Source organism: Dipodomys merriami, unplaced genomic scaffold, assembly GCF_024711535.1.
Source record: "Dipodomys merriami isolate MVZ:Mamm:240054 unplaced genomic scaffold, mDipMer1.0.p SCAF_13, whole genome shotgun sequence".
Taxonomy (NCBI): domain Eukaryota; kingdom Metazoa; phylum Chordata; class Mammalia; order Rodentia; family Heteromyidae; genus Dipodomys; species Dipodomys merriami.
In genome coordinates this window covers 13,169,556-13,188,285 of record NW_027202604.1, presented here as the reverse complement: position 1 = coordinate 13,188,285, position 18,730 = coordinate 13,169,556, and positions in this window count along the sequence as shown.

Below are 18,730 nucleotides of genomic sequence, written 5' to 3'. Positions count from 1 at the left end.
CCTGGACTCTGGGCTCCACAATACTGTAATAACAGTATTGTGCACTGGCAGAAGGTGCACTGGCAGAGTGCCTATTGGGCCATTGGGGAACGGTTAGGTATAGCCATCTTTATTGTGTGGATTTCTTTAAATGTTGTGTTAGAGTTCTCCAGGGAAACACTTTACTGTCAGCTGTATTTATTTGCCTGAGGAGCCATAATGACATTTCTCTGACTCTGGGGCTGGAAGTCCAAGATCAAGGTGCTGGCAGAGCTGGCTTCTTCTGAGGTCTCTCTCCTTGACTCATCCTCACACAGCCTTTCCTCTGTGTGTTGAGTGTTCAAATTTCCTCTTCTTGTAAAGGCCACCAATCAGATTGGATTAGGACTCACTCTGCTGGCCTCATTATTAGCCAATTAGCCCTTTAAAGACCCCATCTCTAAATATAGTTTCATTGTAAGGCTGTAGGGCTTAAGGCTTCAACCTCTGAGTGAGAGAGGTATATTTGAGCTCATAACAATCTGATACCTACTTGAAAGGATTCATTTGAGGATTAAAGCAGCAGGGCACTTGGCAAATCTGTGACTGACTATCCATAGTATTTCCTTTTCTTCAAAGTCGTCACAAATAAGCATAGTCCTCATTTGGTGGGAATTCAAGGGCTTTGGAGACATGGTGGTCATTCTCTTTAGCTTAAGAGAAGGAGAAATTTCACCTTCCCAAGATTTTCCTAGTTTGGGATTTTAAACTTGCACATGCATGTGGCTGCCCAGAAAGGCCCTGTTTATACCCACAGAGTCAGTTTGAGGAACTGGGGTGGCTGGAAGATTGGCACTTACAGCAAGTTCTCAGGTGATTCTGACATTGCTGGTCCAGGAACTACCCCCCACCCCACCCCCAATGTATTGTAGGTGTATCAGGGGCTCAGAATTAACAATGGAGAGTGTAGGGGCTGCACATGAATGCTCTAGGAAATAATGGCTTACCTGCATTTCTGGGGTGTCCATTGATATGACCCTATGTCAGCTTCTGCCCTACTTTTCTCCAAGGATAGGAACTAGGAAGATTCTAAAGTGCCATTTTACCAGGAGTAGTAGATCCTACCCATCCCCTTTGCGGCCTTCCTTCTACCTGGTCAATGCTGGCCACAGTCCTGTTGTCAACCAGCTGGGCTCCAGGCTGCTCAGGCAGTGCCAGAAAATGCCGACTCACAGCAAGCGAGCTGGCCCCTGCACCCAGCCCAGCTCCTGGGGAAGGAACCACGCCAGAGCTTCTAGAAACAGCAGCATTTCCTAGAGTCGGCAGGAAGCTGGGGAAGGGAACGATTTTCTCCTTCTCACTAAAGAGGTTTTTATGTGTCTAAAGATGTTTTATGGAAACAGAAATTTTACCTGATAAAGTGCCAGAATTAATCCATTTGATGTGTTCAAGGGCGGCATTTCCACAGCAACATATCACAGTTGTGTAGTGCTGATGGAGAAGAAATGCCAGAGGAGGATTGCAACAGATCTTTTAAGAAAGAGCAAACCTAATGAGTAAGTGTATCTTTAATCCTAACAGAATTGGCGAAAGTCCAAAGGGAGTTTTCTGAGTGGGGCAATTTCTTTCCACATCTGCTTCACTGACTCAGCCATCAGATAAGCAATTCGGCTCTATAAACATTTATGGACCTCCTACTGTGTGTCAGGTAGGGATCCAATAAGTGACAAGGACATGCAACAGCTGGGCAGATCCTACTTTACTCTCTGAAATCTTAATGATCTTATTAAACCGTCACTGAGCACTCACTCCATTCTAGATCACATGGTACGATAAGGAAGCTCACTTTTCAAATTCTGCTTGAATTAAAATCTCTCCAAATTCTGCATATATATATATCTGAATTTGAACTCAGGACCTTGTGCTTGTGAAGCTGGCTGTCTACTACTTGAGCTATACCTTTAAGCTCTTTTTTTTGTGTGTGTGCCAGCACTGGGGACTTGAACTCAAGGCTTAAGTGATGTCTTTTAGCTTTTTTACTCAAGCCTGGCATTCTACCACTTGAGCCGCCAGCACCTGGCTTTTCAATTCATTTTTTTTTTGGGGGTCCGGTCGTGGGGCCTGAACTCTGGGCCTGGGCGCTATCCCTCAGCTCTTCAGCTCAAGGCTAGCGCTCTACCACTTGAGCCACAGTGCCACTTCCGGCTTTTTTCTTTTTGCTTATGTGGTGCTGAGGAATCGAACCCAGGGCCTTGAGCATGCAAGGCAAGCGCTCTACCACTGAGCCACCTTCCCAGCCCTTTTCAATTCATTTTTAAGGAAAGTATTTAGCAGTTTATTACTAAGGATAGTTCAAACATCATGCTGGCTTTTTTTTTTTTAATAGACAGTCAGCTAGGTGTAGTGGCACATCCTTATAATACCAGCATTTGAGAAACGGAAGTAGGATGATCACAAGCTGGAGGTCAGCCTGGGCTTTATAGCAAGACCTCCTCAGAAAAGCAAAGAATAAAGGGGGCTGGGCAGATAAGTAGTCAATGTCTCTCATTCACTCAGAGCACAAAGTATTCATTAGGAATAGCTTACAGCCTGAGGAAGCGTGTAGGGGTAGAGATTAACTACAGCCCTCACCTATGATAGGTAGTTTTGTAAAACACCAGGTCAAGGGCAGCAGACCCAGGCAGGTCTAGGTAGGATCTTCACAGCTGGACATGTCTAAAGAAAGCCTAAGGCTCTAATTTTATCAGGTGACACCAAGCAACATCCAAAGACGCCACCAGTGCTTAAAAGTAGTGGGGTAACAAGAGAGGGAAAGGGGAGACTGGCAAGCAGGGAAAGGAGAAAGGTCAACAGAAAAAATGTTTCCTTCTTCCTCGGGGCTCCAACTACAACTTGACAGAAAAGCCACCTGCTAGAGAAACAGCCCCACGAAGACTGGGTTCAGTAATCTTTCCCAAGGTATGGGGAGCTATTATTGTGAAAATACTGTACAGAGGGGTTAAAATTACATGGGCAAGATAATGAGTACATTTCTTATCAAGCATTGTAGCCTCCTCCTTTGTTTCCCCTTCCCATCCCTTCCCATCCTCCCCCGCCCCCCCACCCAATCCTCCCCGCTACACACCCCACCACCAAAGTTGTAAAGTTCATTTTCAACATAACGATTTGTACATCTCATTGTTGCAATGGGTCCACCTGTATCCCTATTTAAACGATTTGTTTTTCCCCTTCCCCTCCACAAATTATACTGACATCAAATACAGTGAAAGCAGGGGTTATATTGTGGGGGAGGGACATACAAAGCAACAAAGAAATAACTTATAAATATGTTAGAAGCAATCACATGAAAGAAAAAAAAACAGTTGAATACATATCTTAGGGTTCATTTCCCTAACATCAACTTATCTGACCTTTTCTGCTTTACAGTTTCATTTTTGATGAAAAATATCTCCCTCCAGTCTTTATGAAGCTGAGTCATGGTTTTTTGAATTAAGACTGAAGGATTCTGAAGGTTACTTCTCTGAGAAGGTGTGTTTATAGCCAGAAAGTTTGTTGAGTCATTGTTCATTTTCCTGAGATCCTTTCAGGAAACCTGTAGCCTAGGCCAGAACGAATGACTGCTGTGGGAAGTTCTGCAGAGAAGAAATGGTCACCCTGAAGTCCCAGAATGGAATGACCCAGTATAGCTCAGAAGGAAAGGCTGGAGGGAGAACATCCCTTCCCTAAATATCCTCTTCTCCCTCCCTCCCTCCCTCCCTCCCTCCCTCCCTCCCTCCCTCCCTCCCTCCCTCCCTCCCTCCCACCCACTGTCCTTTAATGTCAAGGGCTTGCTGTATGGGGTGTCCACTCTACTCCTGGGTTGAGGGGTGGTGTCAGGATGGGCCAGGTGTGCTCAGACTCATCGCAGCAGCCTGAGAAGCAGGAGCTGGAGCAAAGGCCGGCAGAATTGGACAAGCTGGAGGCCGCAGAGGATCCAGAGGGTGTGATGGAGCTGGAAAAGGCGACAAGGATTTGAGATCTGCATAAGGGAAGGGATGGGCCAATATCCTGAGCATCAGAGAGCCTGAGCCAGGAGCAAGTTTGACCCTACATGTTAAAAAACAGCCTTCTAGCTGTGTTTGGGAGACTGGATGTGAATGAAGGCATGTATAGAACAGTTAGATAGGCAGGTTTTAGAGATTTGTTATTTGTTATTGTGCTGTTATTCTAAGGAATGTCTTCTCTATTATTTGTGTGTGTGGTCCTGGGGCTTGAACTCGGGGCCTGGGTGCTGTCTCTGAGCTTTTTGGCTCAAGGCTAAGTGCTCTGCCACTTGGGGCACAGCTCCACTTAAACCTTTTTTATTTTTTTTTCTTTTCCTGGTTAGTTGGAGCTAAGAATTTCACAGACTTTCCTGACTGGGCTGGTTTCGAACCACGAACCTCAGATTTCAGACTCCTGAGTAGCTAGGATTACAGGCATGAGCCACTGGCACTTAGCAGGAGTGGCCTATTCTTAAAAGGTCCTCCAAGGAGGGAGTCTTGTAGAGGGAGTTACTAAGGTGAAATTCTCCTTTGGGAGCCTGGACACCTGCCCTGCTGCCGACAGACCTTGCTAAAGCCACCACCTCTGTGAGGAAGGGCATTAGAGAGGAAAGGGGGTGGCAGGTTAGGAGTGGGGCCAGTGAATTAGGGAAGCAGTGGAGGGAGCATTTTCCTGTGGGGTGGGGGAGGGGACCACTCCAGAACACAGTCCACAGCCTCCCCTGCAGGCCAAAATTATCTGGGATCTCTGGATGCCCAGGCATGGACGGGTCACCTGGATACAGATCTTCAGGTCCATAGCTCAAGCATCAGCTTTGTCAAGCCTTCCACAGACAGTAGCATGCAGCCGAGTTTGAGAGCCACAGCTCTTAAACAGCATCCTCAGAGCCTGTCCAGGCCCCCTCATCAGGCGGCTTGTGGGAAGTACAATCTGCAGGCCTTGTTGGGACCTTCAGATTCATCCGCTTCATTTCCCAGATATGTTGGTGACCCCTAATCCCTTGTCCATATGTTGGGGTGAAACTTTGTGCAAGAAAGGAAGAAAGACAGAAAGACAGACAGACAGACAGAAAGAAAAAAAGGAAGGAAGGAAGGAAGGAAGGAAGGAAGGAAGAAAGAAAGAAAGAAAGAAAGAAAGAAAGAAAGAAAGAAAGAAAGAAAGAAAGAAAGAGAGGACCTGAATGATTACAAACAAGGCCACACTAAAGCTACCAGCACAACTATGTTTATTGCAGCATTATTTACCATAGCTAAGATATGGAACCAACCCAGATGCCCCTCAGTAGATGAATGGATCAAGAAAATGTGGTATATATACACAATGGAATTCTATGCCTACATCAGAAAGAATGACATTGCCCCATTTGTTAGGAAATGGAAAGGCTTGGAAAAAATTATATTAAATGAAGTAAGCCAGGCCCAAAGAAACATAGGTCCCATGGTTTCCCTTATTTGCAATTACTAGTATGTCTGAGACAAGCAGAAATGGTCAGATAAGTTGATATTAGGTAAAATGAATCACAAGATAAGGACTCAAATGGTTTTTCTTTTTTGCTATTGTTTCTAACATATTTTTTTGGGTGGGGGAGGTCCGGTCGTGGGGCCTGAACTCTGGGCCTGGACGCTGTCCCTCAGCTCTTCAGCTCAAGGCTAGCGCTCTACCATTTGAGCCACAGCACCGCTTTTGGCTTTTTATTCTTTTTGCTTATGTGGTGCTGGGGAATCGAACCCAGGGCCTCATGCATGCAAGGCAAGCGCTCCACCACTGAGCCACCTTCCCAGCCCTTTCTAACATATTTTTAAGATATTTCTTTGTTGTTTTGTATGTCCCTTCCTCATGGTATAACCCCTGTTTTACTGTATTTGATTTTGGTATAATTTGTGGAGGGGAAGGGAAGAAACAAATTGTTTAAATATGGATACAGGTGGACCCATTGCAACAATGAGATGTACAAGACGTTATGTTGAAAAATGAACTTTACAACTTTGGCATGGGGGTGAGGTGGGGATGGTGTGGGGGGGGGATGGGAAGGGATGGGAAGGGGAAACAAAGGAGGAGGCAACAATGCTTGATAAGAAATGTACTCATTACCTTGCTCATGTAATTGTAACCACTCTGTACGGTATTTTCACAATTAAAATAGAAAGAAGGAAGGATGGAAGGAAGGAAGGAAGGAAAGAAAGAAAAACTGGCACTAGTGGCTCAGTCTGTAATTCTAGCTACTCAGGAGGCTAAAATCTGTAGATTGTGGTTTGAAGCCAACCTGGGCAGAAAAGTCCATGAGACTCTTAAACTACTGAAAGAAAGAAAGAAAAAAGCCAGAACCACAGCTGTGGCTCAAGTGGTAGAGTTCTATAGCCTTGAGCAAAAGCAGCTTAGGGACAGTGCCCAGGCTCCAAGTTCAAGCCCCAGGACTGGCAAAACAAGCAAACAAACACCAAAGAAAAGGTCTCACAGAAATTCCTTTGTCATGGGTTTGAGGTTTGGTCTGGGTGATAGGACTCATTAAACCTCCACAGGTAATTTTATGTGTAGCCAGGGGAAAGTAGGGTCAAGGAATCCTACCAGAGTTATTTAGGGCCCTGCAGCTTCAAAATAAAGACAGGAAGGCTAGAGGCATAGAGCTATGCAGACAGTGACCATCTGAACCTCTGCCTTTTCCCAGCTCAGGTCAACAGCAGCAATTCATTACAGCTCCCATCCAGCCCCATGATCACGAGAATATGCTAGCTAGGTTGTCAATGTTGAATAGAGTAGAAGTATTCAATGTCTTTTCCACTTAGCCATACTTTCCATTTATTGGAATGTAAGCCGAGGACCATCTGTACAAACCCAGAATCTTAAAACCAAATGAAGAGTAAGTTTAGAAAAGTTATGAAGTGTTTAAAATACTGGAATGGCCACTGTGTCCTCTGCAGCAAATCACTGGGGAATTGAAATTCCCGAGGCAGTAGTCAGGACATTTATCTTGGGGTAGGCTCTGCTGTTTGCTTACTCTGTCAAAGGCATTAGATTAGTGTGCCTCAGTGTGTGTGTCCGTGCATTGGGCACAGCGATACCTGGCTGAGCAGGTCACTAAGGGAAACAGAAGTATGGGCCCCCTCTGCTCATGTTTATGCCCTCTGGGAATGTCTTCCCCTTGCGTGTAAGGCTGGACTTGGTATATGGCTTCTAATAAACAGAATAAAATTATGGGAACTACCTTGTGTGTGTATGAATTTTAAACTGTTATTATAAAGGTGATGTATAGTGGGTGATGTACAGAGGGGTTACAGTTACGTAAGTCAGATAAAGAGTACATTTCTTTTTGGACAATGTCACTTCTTCCCTCATTCTCTCCCCATTTTTCTCTCCCACCTCCACCCATAAGTTGTACAGTTCATTTTCAACAGTGTCAAGTGGGTACCACTGCATTTGTTCATCCTCTGCCCCTCCATTTCTGTGCCCCCCTTTACCTTTCTAAAAAGAAAACAAAAGCAATAACAAAGAATAAAACCTCTTGTTTTCATTTCCTGTTCGTTTCGATAAGTATTATGTAGGCCTTGTACTTTTGTGTTTCTTCCCTAAGAGTCTCATCCTTGAGTCTCACTGTGTGTGAATGTCTACAGGCCACCAAGTCCACAGTAGGGAAAGCAGCATTCATGTTGTGAGCTGTTCTGTGGGCAGCCTGTGCGACAGAAGCTGGTCCCTCCAGCCAACAGCGTGGCCTAAGGCTTGTGAGGGGGGAGCAGGTCTCCCAGGCTGGGCACTGAAATGCAGCCTGGTGAGAGATCCCATCTATCCACAGAGGGATTCAGCCCCACTCCAGCATGTCCTATGGCTTGGAGCTGTTTTAAGACACTGATGGCTTGCCTGCCATTTTACTCAGGAAGCTGAGATCTGAGGATCTCGGTTTGAATCCAGACTAGGCAGACAAATCCAAGAGATTCTTTTTTTTTTTTTTTTTTTTTTTTTTTTTTTTTTTTTTAAAATAAGGAATATATACTTTAATGAAAGGCTTTGTTGTCTTTCCTAGGATACATCTAATTCAACTCACAAGTCATCTCTCTTATTTGATGTATTCACAAGGGGCAGTGGAAAAAATCCACAATCAACAAAGAATTAGTAGCCTTGTTTAGTTTAGAAGAAAATAACATTTCAAATTGCTTAGTAAAAATAGGTTTTTGTATTTACATTTTCCTGATTTTTTTATTGTGAGAATACCATACAGAGGAGTTACAATTACATGGGCAAGATAACGAGTACATTTCTTTTTTTTTTTTTTTTTTTTTTTTTTTTAAATTGTATTTTATTTTATTTGAGAACATATTGTACAGAGGGGCTACAATTACATGGGCAGAATAATGCATACATTTCTTACCAAGCATTGCAGCCTCCTCCTTTGTTTACCCTTCACTTCCCTTCCCTGCCTCCCCCCTCCCCCCACCCAATTTTACCCCCCTCCCCCCACCCAATTATACCCCCCTCCCCCCCCCCCACACCGACATTGTAAAGCTGGTTTTGACATGACATTTTGTACTTCTCATTGTTGCAACAGGTCCACCTGAATCCTTAAACGACTTGTTTGTCCCCATCTCCTCCACATGATATACTGACATCAAATATAGTGAAAGCGGGGGTTACACTGTGGGGGAGGGACATACAAAGCAACAAAGAAATAATCTTATAAATGCATTAGAAACACATGCATGAAAGAAACGAAAACATTAAAATACATATTTAAGGGTTCATTTTCCTAACATCACATTATCTGGCCTTTTCCGCTTGACTCATACCTATACTAGATATTGCAAATAAGGGAGACCATGGGACCTATGCTTCTTTGGGCCTGGCTTACTTCACTTAATATAATTTTTTCCAAACCTTTCCATTTCCTAACAAATGGGGAAATGTCATTCTTTCTGATGGAGGCATAGAATTCCATTGTGTATATATACCACATTTTCTTGATCCATTCATCTACTGAGGGGCATCTGGGTTGGTTCCATATCTTAGCTATGGTAAATAATGCTGCAATAAACATAGTTGTGCTGGTAGCTTTAGTGTGGTTTTGTTTGTAAACATTTGGGTAAATGCCCAAAAGTGGGATTGCTGGATCATAGGGGAGATCTATGTGAAGTCTTTTGAGGAACCTCCATACTGCTTTCCAAAGTGGTTGAACAAGTTTACATTCCCACCAACAATGAAGTAAGGTTCCTTTCTGTCCACATCCCCTCCAGCATCTGTTGTTATTAGAGTTCTTGATTTTTGCTGTTCTAACTGGAGTGAGGTGATATCTCAATGTTGTTTTGATTTGCATTTCTTTTATGGCTAGGGATGTTGAACATTTCTTCATGTGTCTATTGGCCATCCTTCTTTCTTCTTCAGAGAAGCTTCTCTTTAAGTCTTTCGCCCACTTATTTATTGGGCAGTTGTTTCTTTGAGGATTTGTTGTTGGGTGGTTTAATTTTTTGAGTTCCAAGTATATTTTAGATATGAGACCTTTGTCCGTTGTATGGCTAGTAAAGATCTTCTCCCAATCGGTGGGCTTTCTATTGATCTTGCCAGCTATGTCATTTGCCCTGCAGAAGCTCTGCAATCTTATGCAATCCCATTTGTCCAACCTTTCTTTGATTTGTTGTGCTTCCGGGTCTCTATTCAGAAAATTTCGACCTGAGCCAAGGAGACCTAGGGTTTCTCCTATTCCATCCTGTAATGTTTTCAGAGTGTCTGCTTTGAGTTCAAGGTCTTTGATCCATTTGGAGTTGATTCTGGTGCAGGGTGATATATAAGGATCTAGCTTTAGTTTTCTACATGTAGTTAACCAATTTTGCCAGCACCATTTACTGAAGAGGCTGTCTTTCTTCCATTCTATTGTTTTAGCTTCCTTATCGAAGATTAGATGGCTATAGGTCTGTAGGTTCATTTCTGGGTTTTCAATTCTATTCCATTGGTCCTGAGGTCTGTTCTTATGCCAATACCAAGCTGTTTTGATTACTATGGCTTTATAGTAGAGTTTGAAATTTGGTATTGAAATTCCTCCAGCAGTGTTCTTTCCGTTGAGGAGCGTTTTTGCTATTCGGGGTCTTTTATTGTTCCATATGAATTTTTGAAATCCAAGAGATTCTTATTTCCAATTATCCACCCAAAAGCTGGAAGTGGAAATGTGACTCAGCTTTGAGCAGAAAAATCCAAGTGAGAGCACAAAGCCTTGAGCTCAGACCCCAGTACTAGCACTAAATTAATAACTAGGAAAAAAAGTGACACCCAGGCTCAAAAATAAGACCATCCTTCAGTACGACAAGTGTTCATTCTATTGTAAAAGTATCTGGAGATCGATCTACCTACCTGTATCTCATTACTTCTATCACAGCATGGTTTGTAACTCCTCTCACGCAACTTCTCAGATTTGTGTGTATGTGTGTGTGTGTGTGTGTGTGTGTGTGTGTGTGAGAGAGAGAGAGAGAGAGAGAGAGAGAGAGAGAGAGAGAGAGAGAGAGAGAGAGAGAGAGAGAGAGAGAGAGAGAGAGAGATGGAATAGCTTTCCCCAGGGCAGACTCCTAGCAGACACTCTCTACAGCTTTGACCAAACCTCCTGTGGGTTATTTCCATCTTTGCAAATGCAAAGTCTTCTCTTGTCACCATCCTTGGCAGCAGGAATGATGACAGCAGTAACTGCCACATGGACCTGGGGTGGATGAGGAGCAGGAAGCTGGCATGGGGCTTGGGAGGAGATAGATCCCTGCTGCAACTCCAGGCCTCTCTCTTATACAGATTCAAACTTGGCAACACCATTTCCTGCCTGCAACCCTCGCTTTCCTCCTTTTGTACAGTGGAGAATATAACACCTTTCAGGCAGGGTTGTAATGAACAGACAGACATCTAGGAAACAGTCAGCGAGGAAATGTCCTTCGGAGGTAGAGCTGCGAGGAAAGTTCCTCTCCTACCTGGAAAAGGCAGCCAGGGAAAAATTCCTGAAGGCATTTAGGCCAGGCCAAGGGAGAGGCTAAAGGGTTAAGTTCTGGCTTAGGAGAGGAGGAGGTGGATGCGAAGGGCAGGGACTATTAGCGGGCAGCTGGGAAATGCTGTCTGCTGGGCTCAGCTGTTATTCCTTCCAGAGCCAGAGGACAGGATGACAAACGGTGGTCAGCGCTGTCAGTGGAAAAGCTCTGCCGTTGGGAGCTGTACCATCTCCAACACAGCCGGGACTCTACTCGCAGCAGGAGCCCCTGGAGGAGAGGCATTGTGAGCCAGGCAATGCTAATTAACTCCATTGTTATATTTCCTTTTCAGCCATTAGAGTCCCTGCAGGATTGGAGCACTTACTTTCTCTTGCAAGAATTTTAAATTTTGCACCCGTGAATGAGAGTCTGTGCCAACGTTGTGAGCAGAGCCCCCAACACACCCACCCCGAAGCAGAATCAGGTGGATAGATTAGACTCAGTCAAGTGAGAGATTGACAACACACCATAACCAGAATCTTCTTTTCTTTTGAGTCCCCCCGCCCGCCCCCATTTAAACAATGTTCGAGCTTCTTGAATCGTGTTTTAGTAGCTAGAGCCTTTTAAAGAGGAGGGGTGGGGGGGAAGGGAACCCCATACCACAGAACTGAACTTCAAGAGAATGGGAGCCACGTGAAGGGGATGATTACTTGAGGCCAAATTTCCTGCAAAAGCAATTCCAGAAAATTCAAGTTCTCCCCGCCAAATGCCTGGATGGAAAGCAAGAAATCTGGGCAAGGGAGCGTTCCCCTGCCAACGAACAGAATCCTCCCCTTCTTCCTTGTCTGCCCCCCACCCCTCCCCGCTTGATCTGATTCCAGAGAGGACTGGGTGATTCAAAAGCTGGTCAGGAAGACAATTGTTCCAGGGCCTTCTGGATTACTCATAATTCAGGCTCTGACTCACAGGCTGGGCTCCTGCCAGGCTGAGAGGGAGGGAGAGGCTCTGGGGAGCACCCAGCCCTGGCTGCCCAGCCAGTGGCAGCTAGATCCTCATCTAAACAAGAGGGATGGCAGATTCTACACTCTTGAACGTAGGGGGGAGGGGGAAGGGCGGACAGGGGTGGGGGGTCGGGACACGGACGTGGCTGCAAACATGGTGGAGCTAACACTTGACCTCCCTTAGCTAAGTTAAAAAGGAGGCTTAAGGCTCGCATGGGTATTCCAATAGCTGGTAGGTGTGGCTTGGCTGCCCTTTACTGCAACTCTGTGTGTGTGTGTGTGTGTGTGTGTGTGTGTGTGTGTGTGTGTGTGTGTGTGTGTGTGTGTGATGTTATTGTGATTACAAATAATAGCTTGGATATTTGGTTGTCTTTAGTTTTTGACCTGTCCAACATAGTAGCCACTAACAGATCCTTTCTTTGGACCTGTGCTGTCCAATATAGTATATGGTACTAAACACCGACACACTTATAGAGCCCTCGGAGTGTGGCTAATCTGAATTGAGTGGGAAAAATACCAGAAAAAGACAGAATGAAAAAACAAGTTAAGCTATTTCATATTTATAATGAGTACATACCAAAATCAGCACTGTTTCCACAGTATCCAAAGCTTCAAAATGATTCAAAATCCAGGAAGATGGCAGAAGGATGGGGTGGGGATTCCCTATAAAGCGCCACTGCTCACTAGATCAGAACTTTAGCCATGTGAGACCTATAGCTATTTAAATTAAAATTAAACAAGGTCTCTCTACCAATACAGAATCAGCAACCAAGCAAAGACAGACACACCAAAACAAAATTGAAGAGCAGTCTCCTGAACCTCCATGCGAAAATCACAGAGAAAAATCACAAGGTTTACTACCACCCAGGACAGCAAGCTCACCTCAAAAGCCAGCAGCCACACAGGGGAGAGCCCCAGTGGGAGCAAAGCAGGAATGGAAGACAAAGGCTACTTCCAAGGGTTGCTGGAGGCAATGACTCAAGAAATAAAGCGAGAAATTTATCAGAAATTGAAAGAGCACAAGGATGAACTATCCAAAGAGATACAGGGTATCAAACAAGAGATGCATGCAAAAATAGAAGCTGCACAAACCTCAATAAGAAGTGAGATAAACGCCAAATTAGAGGTAATGCATACCTCATTGAGAGGTGAGATCAGTACTCTGAGAACCAACATTGAATCCATAAAGGGATCCATTTCCTCCATGCAAACCACAATAGAAGCCACTGTCAACAGAGTGAATGAAATGGAAGGTCGAGTGTCAGATACAGAAGACAGAATACACCAACTGGACCAAAAAGTGACAGATATGGAAAAATTACTCAAATTAAACCAAAGGGATATTCAAGAGCAAGCAGATAATGCTAAAAAATTTAACCTTCGCATAATTGGAGTGGACGAAGGTGAGGAATTCCAGAGCAAGGGAATGCAACACCTATTTAACAAGATAATCAATGAAAATTTTCCCCACCTCAAAAACGACCATCTTAACTACATCACAAAAGCTTATCGAACACCCAACAAGCAAGACCCCAGGAGAAACACTTCTAGACACATTATAGTAAAAATGATAGATCTGAATAATAAGGAAACAATCCTGCATGCAGCAAAAATGAAGAAGGAGCTATACTACAATGGGAAAAAAATAAGAATTACTGCAGATCTCTCCACACAAACAATGAATGCAAGAAAAGCCTGGGAAAGCACCATACGAGCCCTGAGAGCCAATAACTGCCAACCCAGACTGATCTACCCGGCAAAGCTAGCATTCACATTTGATGGAGAACTGAAAACTTTTAATAGCAAAGAAAAACTAAATGAATACATAAACATTAAGCCAGCATTACAAAGAATTCTAAGAGGGGGGACACAACCTGAAGAAAGCAGCCAGGAACTGGGGCCTGCCCCAAACAGGCATTACTCAAAGTCTAACTGAGCAAGCACAGGAGGAAAGGAAAAAAGACAAACTTAGGAAAATGGAATGGCAGGGACAACAATGCATCTCTCTATACTTTCTCTTAATATAAATGGGCTGAATTCGCCAATTAAAAGAAAACGAACTGAGGACTGGATAAGAAAACAAGACCCATCCATCTGTTGCCTTCAGGAGACCCACCTCTCAGCCAAACATACAAACAAACTCAGAGTGAAGGGGTGGAAAAGGATCTACCAATCAAACGCCCCCAGTAAGAAAGCAGGTGTAGCTATCCTGATATCTGACAAAATAAACTTTTCATTAAAATCAGTACAGAAAGACAAGGACGGACACTACATATTAATAAAGGGAACAATCCAAGAGGAGGATATAACCATCATCAACTTATATGCCCCAAATATTGGTGCACCCAGATATGTCAAACAAATGCTCTCAAACTTACAGAATAAAATAGATCCCAATACGATAATACTAGGAGACTTTAACACACCACTCTCACCAAAGGACAGGTCTACCAACCAGAGGATTGGCAAAGAAGCTACCGAATTAAGAGAGGCCATACTGCAAGCGGAATTAACTGACATCTACCGAGTATTTCACCCTAAAACAACACAGTACACATTCTTCTCAGCAGCTCATGGAACTTTCTCCAAAATAGACCATATCATAGTGCATGCAAGGAACCTAAGCAAATACAAAGGGATCGACATAATCCCCTGTATCCTATCTGACCACAGTGGAATCAAGCTAGCTCTCAATAACAAAGCATACCGCAGAAATTTCTCCAATACATGGAAATTGAACAGCACACTCCTTAACAATGCCTGGATAACAGAAGAGATCAGAGAAGAAATAAAGCATTTCCTACAACTCAATGAAAATGAAAACACCTCACAAAGAAACTTGTGGGATACAGCAAAAGCAGTCCTGAGGGGCAAATTTATTGCCCTCAGTGCCCACATCAAGAGAATGGAGACAGACCAAGTAAATAATCTCATGTTGCAATTAAAACAGCTAGAAAAACAGGAAAAAATGGAACCTAAAGCTACTAGAAGAAGCCAGATAACCAAATTAAAAGCAGAGATTAACCAATTAGAAAATCAGAAAACCATAACCAAAATAAACCAAACAAAAAGCTGGTTCTTTGAAAAAATAAACAAAATTGATGGCCCATTGGCTAGATTAATTAAAAAAAGAAGAGAGGAAACCCATATTAATAGGATTAGGGATGCTACGGGAAACATCACCACACGTACCCAAGATATCCAAACAATTCTAACAGACTACTTTCAAAAGCTATACTCTCTAAAGGAAGAAAATCGGGCAGAAATGGATGCATTTTTAGAGAAATACAAGTTGCCCAAACTGAGCAAAGAAGAAGTTAACCAATTAAATAAGCCAATATCCTATAATGAGATACAGGAAGCTATCAAAAGTCTTCCAACAAAAAAAAGCCCAGGACCAGATGGATTCACAGCAGAATTCTATAAGACCTTTAAACAAGAACTAATACCCATACTCCTCAAGCTCTTCAGAGAAACAGAGAAGGAAGGAGCTATCCCAAACTCATTCTACGAAGCCAATATCACACTCATCCCCAAACCAGGCAAAGACCCAACCAAAAAGGAGAATTACAGGCCAATCTCCTTGATGAACACAGATGCAAAGATCCTTAACAAGATTCTAGCTAACAGAATCCAGAAACACATAAAAAAAATAATTCACTATGACCAGGTAGGCTTCATCCCAGAGACACAGGGAAGGTTTAACATACGTAAGTCAATAAATGTAATCCAACATATCAACAGAGCCAAGGTCAAGAATCACATGATTATCGCTACAGATGCAGAAAAGGCCTTTGACAAAATTCAACACTCATTCATGCTAAAAGCTCTGGAGAAAATAGGAATAGAAGGAACATTTCTAAAAACAATAAAAGCCATTTATGACAGACCAATAGCCAATATTATACTTAATGGGGAAAAGCTACAACCAATTCTCCTAAAATCAGGAACAAGGCAAGGATGCCCACTGTCTCCACTCCTCTTCAATATAGTCCTAGAACCCTTAGCCAGGGCAATAAGGCAAGAAAAAGACATTAAAGGGATCCGCATAGGAAAAGAAGAAGTTAAACTATCCCTTTTTGCAGACGACATGATACTATACCTCCACGATCCCAAAAACTCCATCCCCAAACTCTTAGAAATCATAAATCACTTTGGCAAAATAGCAGGATACAAAATAAACCCACAAAAATCAGTTGCCTTCCTATACACTGATAATGTACAGGAAGAGAGGGAAATAAAGGGAGCAACCCCATTCACAATAACCTCCCGAAAAATAAAATATTTAGGAATTAACCTAACCAAAGATGTAAAAGAACTATTTAATGAGAACTATAAAAAGTTAAAGAAAGAAATTGCAGAAGACACTAGGAAATGGAAAGACCTCCCATGCTCCTGGATAGGCCGACTTAATATAGTAAAGATGGTAATACTTCCAAAACTAATATACAAATTCAACGCAATTCCTATTAAAATCCCAATGACGTACATCACTGAAATACAGAAAACAGTCCAAAAATTCATATGGAACAACAAAAGACCTAGAATAGCCAAAACAATTCTAGGGGATAAAGACAATATGGGAGGGCTATCCATGCCGAACTTCAAACTCTACTACAGAGCTATAATAACAAAGACAGCATGGTACTGGCACAAAAACAGACCCGAAGACCAATGGAACAGAATAGAAGATCCAGAAATAAATCCACAGGCCTACAGCCAGCTGATATTCGACAAAGGAGCCAAAGACATACAATGGAAGAAACACAGCCTCTTCAACCGCTGGTGCTGGGAAAACTGGGCAGCCACATGCAGAAAACTAAAAGTGGACCCCAGCCTATCACCATGCACCAACATCAACTCAAAATGGATTAAAGACCTTAACATTAAACCTGAATCTCTGAAACTACTGCAGGACAGAGTAGGAGAGACACTTGAACTAATAGGCACAGGAAGGAACTTCCTGAACAGAATCCCAGGGTCACAACAAATTGGAGAGAGACTCGACAAATGGGACTACCTTAAAATAAAAAGCTTCTGCACAGATAAAGCTATCGCAACCAAGCTAGAAAGACAACCAACTAATTGGGAAAAAATATTTACCAGCAATATATCAGACAAGGGGTTAACATCCTGTATATACAGGGAACTCAAGAAACTAATCCCTCCCAAACCCAACACACCAATTACTAAATGGGCAAGGGAACTAAAGAGGGACTTCTCAAATGAAGAAATAAAAATGGAAAAGAAACATATGAGGAAATGTTCATCATCCCTGGTGGTGAAGGAAATGCAAATAAAGACAATCCTGAGATACCACCTTACCCCAGTCAGAATGTCCCACATCCACAAATCAGCCAACGACAAATGCTGGAGGGGATGTGGAGAACGAGGAACGCTATTACACTGCTGGTGGGAATGTACACTCATACAACCACTTTGGAAAGCAGTCTGGAGGGTCCTTAGAAAGCTAAAGATTGACCTCCCTTACGACCCAGTCATACCACTTCTAGGCATCTACCCTGAACAACAGGAACCAATATACAAGGACACGTGCACCTCCATGTTTATTGCAGCACTGTTCGCAATAGCTAGGATATGGAAACAACCTAGATGCCCCACCACAGATGAATGGATCCAAAAATTGTGGTATCTATACACAATGGAATATTATGCAGCCATTAGAAATGACAAAATAATGGCATTTGCAGGGAAATGGATGGAGCTAGAAGGAATCATGTTGAGCGAGGTAAGCCAAGAACGAAGAGACAAACAGTACATGGTCTCCCTGATAAGTGGATGATGAATCCAAAATGTTAGGTGATATGACAAAACTAACAGGACTTAAGAAACAAAGAACTCCCACTCATCTGGTTGAACCACTACTAAATATCCCCATGCTGCTGATCACATATATGGTATATAACATATGAGCACCGTTATATATTACAGACTGTGATAGACAATTTGCTCCAGGAAAGTTAGAATGAACTTGTGACTTTAAATGAGCATCATTATTCCACAATACTGTGAATTTCTGGAAATTAAGTAATCACTTAATCACGATCAAAAAAAAAAAAAAAAAAAAAAAAAAAAAAAAAAAGAACCTTGGGGAAGGGAGGGAGGGAGGGGATGGTAGGGGGAAAACAATGGAGGGGGTAACAATGTTCAAGAGGAAGTGGAAGTGTACTCATTACCTTACTCATGTAACCGTAACCCTCTGTATAGTATCTCTACAATAAAAAAAAATTAAAAAAAAAAAAAATTAAACAAGGTTAAAAATTGACTTACAGCTCACGCCTGTAATCCTAGCTACTCATGAGGCTGAGATCTGAGGATCGCAGTTCAAAGCTAGCCTGGGGAAGGAATGTTCATGAGACTCTTATCTCCAATTAACCACCAGAAAACCAGAAGTGGCTCTGTGGCTCAAGTGGTAGAGTGCTCACCTTGAGCTGAAAAGCTCAGTGACAGAGCCCAGGCCCAGAGTTCAAGCCCCATGACCAACAAAAACAAAACAAACAAAAAAATTGACCTGCATAGTGGCACCAGGCACAGCCTTAAGTCCTTGGGCATCATTGTGGAAAGTTCCATAGCTGAATGTTGCCTAGCTCAAGGAAATACTGGCAAAACTTAATGCAGAATTTGTATGTATCAGCTGTATCTATATAAATTTCCTAAGTGTGATCATTGCAGTGTAAGTCTTATAAGAAATGTTCTTGTTCTCAAGAAGTGTCTTCCCACAGGTTTGCAAGGAGCATGAAGGCAACTATAAATGGTTCAGGAAAATAAAAAGCAAAGAACATGTATCCTGCAGGGTATGGTGGCACT